General features: G+C 44.2%; 1 pseudogene; it reads left to right on the top strand.

Moving 5' to 3' along the window:
* Positions 1-5,294: 5,294 nt before the first annotated feature.
* On the top strand, positions 5,295-5,413 carry LOC126254708 (5S ribosomal RNA; annotated as a pseudogene).
* Positions 5,414-6,220: the final 807 nt, after the last annotated feature.

The raw sequence follows: 6,220 nt of genomic DNA on the forward strand, positions 1-6,220 counted from the left end.
TGTGTCAGTTTAAGCACAGTCATGTATAATTGTTCAAAAGGGGACGTTTCAACACGAGGTATTACAACAACGTTTCACCAGGCAATGCCGGTCAACTGCTGCTTGTGTATGAAAAATCGGCTGGAAACTTTCCTCATGTCAGCACGTTGTAGATGTCGCCACTGCCGCCAACCTTATGTGAATGCTCCGAAAAGCTAATCATTTGCATATCACAGTATCGTCTTCCTGTCGGTTAAATTTCGCGTCTGTAGCACGTCATCTTCGTGGTGTAGCAATTTTAATGGCTAGTAGTGTACTATATAGCTCATTATTGCAGAGGGTTTGCAATACACAAAAAAAAAAAAAAAAAAAAAAAAAAATCCGACGCACTGTGAATGGGATGTACAGGCAAGCGAATGATTACAGTTTCAGAAAAAAATGGATACTTTCTTCAAGAGAAAGAGCTTCGCTAATTGGGCAAATCAGTAATTCAGTACTGGCCATTATACAAACAGTTATTCGGCTTGGCATTGATTGCTCGAGTTGTTGGATGTTCTCCTGAGGGATATAGGGCCCTATTCAGTCCAATGGACGCTTTAGATCGTCAAATCTCGAGCTGATCGCGGGGCCCTGCCCATAATGCTCATAACATTCTCAACTGGGGAGGGGCCAGGCGACCTTGCTGGCCAAAGGTAATGGTTCGGCAAGCACGTAGACAACCATTAGAAACTCTCACCGTGAGCGGGCGGTCATTGTCTTGCTGAAACGAAAGCCCAGGATGGCCTTGCATGAAGGATGGCAAAACGTGGCGTAGAATATAGTCGACCTACCACTATGATGTAAGGGTGCCGCGGATGACAACCAAAGATATCCCGTTATGGAATGAAATGGCACCGCAGACCATCACTCTCGGTTGTCAGGCCGCACGGCGGCCGACAGTCAGGTTCATATCCCACTACTGTCTGTGGCATATGCAGACGCGTCTTTGCTGGCCAACGGGGCTCATCGAAGCGTGGCTCATTACTAAAGACAGTTCTACTCCAGTCAGTTAGGTAGCAGCCAGAGTTGCTTGACACTACTGCAAATGGGCTGGTTGATGCACAGAGGTAGTCGGCGCAAGAGGCAACGTGAGCTCAGCTCCCTTTCTGTGAGCTCACTGAAACACCAGTTCTACGTCGTATCGATGATAATGATGAATCTAGGGTCCTCACGTTCTGTCCTCTCTCTTGGTCGACCAGCTCCTTCTTGATTCTGTGTTCGGCTATGGTTCACCCATTCCAGCCAGTATCGCCGAACAGTGACATTGCTCCCGTTCAGACATTGAGCTATTCACCGATTACTCCAATCGGCTTCTTTGAGCCCAACTACGCATCATCTCTCAGATGGTGACGGCATCTGCATGTATGGGGGTAATCCCAAAAGTAAGGTCTCCTACTTTTTTATAAGTACATAGACCTGTTTATTTCTACAATGGTTCACATCAGGCAACGGCCCTGCCGAAGTAGATACACCGGTTCCCGTGAGATCACCGAAGTTAAGCACTGTCGGGCGTGGTCGGCACTTGGATGGGTGCCCATCCAGGCCGCCATGAGCTGTTAACATTTTTCGGGGTCCACTCAGCCTCGTGGTGCCAATTGAGAAGCTACTCGACCGAATAGTAGCGGCTTCGGTCAAGAATACCATCATAACGAGCGGGAGAGCGATGTGCTGACCCCACGCCCCTCCTATCCGCATCCTCCACTGAGGATGACACGGCGGTCGGATGGTCCCGGTAGGTCACTGGTGGCCTGAAGCTGAATCATTGCTCAACATTCCTCTTCTCCGGTTCTGAATTCCCCGTTTGAATTTTTTTAGAGTCTCACAGTACCTGTCAGTGTTAATTGTGGTCCCAGCGATTCAGCTCCGACGACGAAGTGAAAGAAGAGGTTCATAACTTTCTGAACAGCATGGCGGTGAACTGTTATGACATGGGCATACAAAAATTGCCGCAGCGTCTTGTAAATGCATCGACAGAAATGGTGATTATGTCGAAAAATAGCTAAATGTTCAAGCTGTAAGCTGATGAAAGCCATTGTAGAAATAAACAGGTTATGTACTTCTTAAAAAAATAGGAGATCTTATTTTTGGGACTACCCTCGTATTACTCACGCGCCTGTGTGCGAGGCGCACTTACTGTGCACCTGAGTATATGGAATGAAATGCGCAAAGACTTAACGTACTGCCGGCCGCTGTGGCGGAGCAATTCTAGACGCTTCAGTCCGGAACCGCGCTGCTGCTACGGTCACAGGTCCGAATCCTACCTCGGGCATGGATGTATGTGACGTCCTTAGGTTGTTAGGTTTAAGTAGTTCTAAGTTATAGGGGACTGATGATCTCAGATGTTAAGTCCCATAGTGCTCAGAGCCATTTTTTTAGAGTGTATAATGACACTCAAGCCTTGAAAAAAGATAAAGAAACTGTTCGGTGATCTATATATGAGGGGAGAAAATTAAGAATGTGGTTTTATGTATGCAGGAAAAGGTGTCACGGGGTTATAATTTGATAACTATGTGGCAAAAGCATTAGCGGAATTACAGAATATGTGATTGTTTTACTGCCAAATCAACGCTGGCAGAAACAGAAGAGATTTCCAGAAGAGATTTTCGTAGCAGTAATGAGGTCTGCAAGTCTGGCACATCTAGTCACAGGGTCTACATAAGGGCTTAGCAACTGGCCGGTTTTGAGCGCGAGTATTCGCGTCTGCTCAGGCACGTGCTCGCGAGCAGGTGCAAGGTCGCGGAGTAGGGAGGGAGGGGAGGGAGGGGAAATGCGCGCGCACGTTTGAATGTGATCTCGCGTTCTTAGCAGGTTTAACTAGCCATCTGAATGCTTTGAACATTTTACTACAAGGTAAAGATCTGCTAATTACTCATTTCATAGATCGAATATGAGCTTTTAAAATGAAATTGACACTTTGGGTGAGTCAGCTGTAAACAGGAAACCTAGCTCATTTTCCTAAATTATCATCCATGCAAGATGTTCAAAAAGACTGTGAACGTCATTCACATAGTTTAGTTGATCAGCGCTTTCAAGATCTGACAGCACTAGACAGTGATTTTGATCTGTTCTCCTCTCCATATTCAGCGAATATTTAAGAGATTCGTCCTGAGCTGCAGCAAGAAATCATTGACCTGCAGTGTGACAGAGAATACAGAGACAAATTTCAGAACAAGAAAAACATTTTGGAATTCTACAGACACTTCCCTCAGGATAGATTTCCTCGTTTGCGCAAACTGGCGGCTACAATAATATCAATGTTCGGTTCCACGTATGTTTGTGAACAACTGTTCTCTGCAATGAAATGTAACAAGTCGCGCCTGAGAAACGCATTGTCTGATCGAAATTTAAACTCCACGCTGCGCCTAAAATGCACAAGAACAATTACTCCGAACATAGACACAATTTTAAAGGGCAAAAAGTACAAGCTAACCGAGAATCCCACACTTCAGTGACACCTTTTATTGTGTAACAGTTCACAAATTAATGCGAATTTAGAGGCATACACTAAGCTAATAAAATTATGTGGCATGTGTACATTCTCCTTTATTTGTTTCATTTGTCGCAGTAATAATTCGTGAGTGATATCCCTGCAGGTGGCCACGGATTTACATTGACTGGCGACAGCTGTTGTGTGCCCCATGTGACTTTCCCCACTCTCCGCTCTGGTCCGGTAGTGGGGGTAGCGTGCTCGCGCTGCTCCGTGCTCGCGCCTTGCTGCTCACAGCTTGCTCCACGAGCACGTATGTTGTGAAGCCCTGGTCTACATAATTCTAGAGCCGATGCGACATCGTTATGGACGCCAGACTCTATCGTATCTGCGGTGTGAGATTTGAAGTCATGTTCGGTGTTTTAATTGCTGAATAATTATCATAATAATCTCTTCTACGTAATTTTGTCTTTATTCAGGCACTGGTTGCCTACCTCCGTCGTTGTTACCTTGATTATAGACCCAAACCTTCTGTGTTGGCAGCGCTGTGTAGCGCTTTGCATTGGATCTCTGACTGCGCTTTCTTTGTAAGAGACTCTGTGGCTGGTCGGACTCGTTGTTGGAAGTTAATCGCCAGTACTGTTGGACTGTTGGAAGTTAGTCGCCAGCAGTGATAGAAGTACTGTTGGGTAGTTGGAGGTAGACAGCCAGCAGTGATGGATGTTAGATGTAAGAAGTTAGCATTGATGGAGGGTAGAGGTCTGAAGTGTTAGCGTAGGCTAACGATCTGTACATGTTCGACTTGAATATTATTCATGATTATATACCTTTGTACTAGATGTCAATGACGATTTATATTCGTATTTGAACTGGATGTCACATTATTAAGGTAAAAAAAATAGATTCTTTGGTTTGAAAAAAAAAATTTTCTTTGCTAACCACACGCCTATTAGTAGTTAGTGGCTTTAGTAGTTAGAATCTTTTATTTAACTGGCAGTATTGACGCTCGCTGTATTGCAGTAGTTCGCATAATGAAGATTTTTGTATGATTGTGGTTCGATGAACCCTCTGCCAAGCACTTAAATGTGAATTGCAGAGTAGTCATGTAGATGTAGATGTAGATGTAGATGTAATTGCTTAATGAAATGTATACGTTATTGTTAAGATTTCTTTTTAGTCAGGGCCATTCTTTTGAATTAATTATTTGAAGTCAGGTTGTTTTTTTGAGCAGTCAGATTGTGTTGCGCTAGAATATTGTGGGTCAGTGTTGACATGATAAGAAAAAGTAAAGAGAAAGTAGGCTCAGTACGTTCAGTTTTACTCAGTTGTTTCAGAATCAAATAACGTAGAAGTTTCATCTTCTCAGTCATTCAGCAATTTAAGTACAGACACACACATTTAAATAAAGAAGTTTCAACCTATTTTCATTAACGAGAACTATATAACTATTGTTCATGTTAATGTCAGATTCATAAAATAAAAACTCTTATCAGTTTGGCCAGAACGATTGTGTATGCATTATACTGAATTAGACATGTGATCCAGCAATCAGAATGCAAGCAAACCTAACTACGCTTCTCGGAAGTTATTGAGTTCAAGTGACATAACTACTTCAAGACCTGCAAAAGATCATATTTAAATTCTTAGAGTTAATTTAAGCTTGATGAATTTGTTATGTGTTTAGTTCTGTCTTTGAACCTGTACTCTGTACGCTTTGCATACTGTGATTCTGCGCCATACTTACACCATTATCCTATTATAAAATGGTCAGTCTGTTTTTGACTTTATGGATGATTTCAAACAGTGAGAATAATCAAAGATTAGGTTCACATAAACGTTAGTGTGAAGCTCCAGTGGCCTTGCCGCAATGGTAACACCGCTTCCCGTCAGATCACCGAAGTTAAGCGCTGTCGGGCTTGACTGGCACTTGGATGGGTCACCGTCCGTGTGTACCGAGCGCTGCTGGCGAGTGGGGTGCAGTCAGCCCTTGCGAGCCCCGTTCAGGAACTACTTGTTGAGAAGTAGCGCAACCGGTCGCGAAAACTGACAGCGCCTGGGAGAGCAGTGTGCTGGTCACGTGACCCTCAGTACCCACACCCGGTGCTGCCTAAGGGCTGAGGATGACACGGTGGCCGGTCGGTTTCGTTGGGACTTAAAGGCCTGTTCGGAAGGTGTTTGTTTGTATCTTCATTCCATTAGTTTCAATAAACTTTCGGAGAAATACAGTACTTATTTTCTGACCACTAAATAATTTTTGCATCTGTCACGAATAACGTTTGTAACGGTTGTCTTTCAGTTAACTTACTTGCAAATACATTTCCAGTATAGAACTGGTTTATTAACTGTGTTGATCTCTTCGAATGGTGACCATATTTATTTGCAATTATCTGCGTATCTTAATTAGTCTATCCCCCCCATGAACCATTGAGCTTGCCGTTGGTGGGGAGGCTTGCGTGCCTCAGCGATACAGAAAGCCGTACGGTAGGTGCAACCACAACGGAGGGGTATCTGTTGAGAGGCTAGACAAACGTGTGGTTCCTGAAGAGGGGCAGCAGCCTTTTCAGTAGTTGCAGGGGCAACAGCCTGAATGATTGACTGATCTGGCCTTGTAACACTGACCAAAAGGGCCTTACTGTGCTGGTACTGCGAACGGCTGAAAGCAAGGGGAAACTACGGCCGTAATTTTTCCCGAGGGCATGCAGCTTTACTGAATGGTTAAATGATGATGGCGTCCTCTTAGGTAAAACATTCCGGAGGTAAAATAGTCCCCCATTC

The sequence above is a fragment of the Schistocerca nitens genome, chromosome 4 (assembly GCF_023898315.1).
Source record: "Schistocerca nitens isolate TAMUIC-IGC-003100 chromosome 4, iqSchNite1.1, whole genome shotgun sequence".
Taxonomy (NCBI): domain Eukaryota; kingdom Metazoa; phylum Arthropoda; class Insecta; order Orthoptera; family Acrididae; genus Schistocerca; species Schistocerca nitens.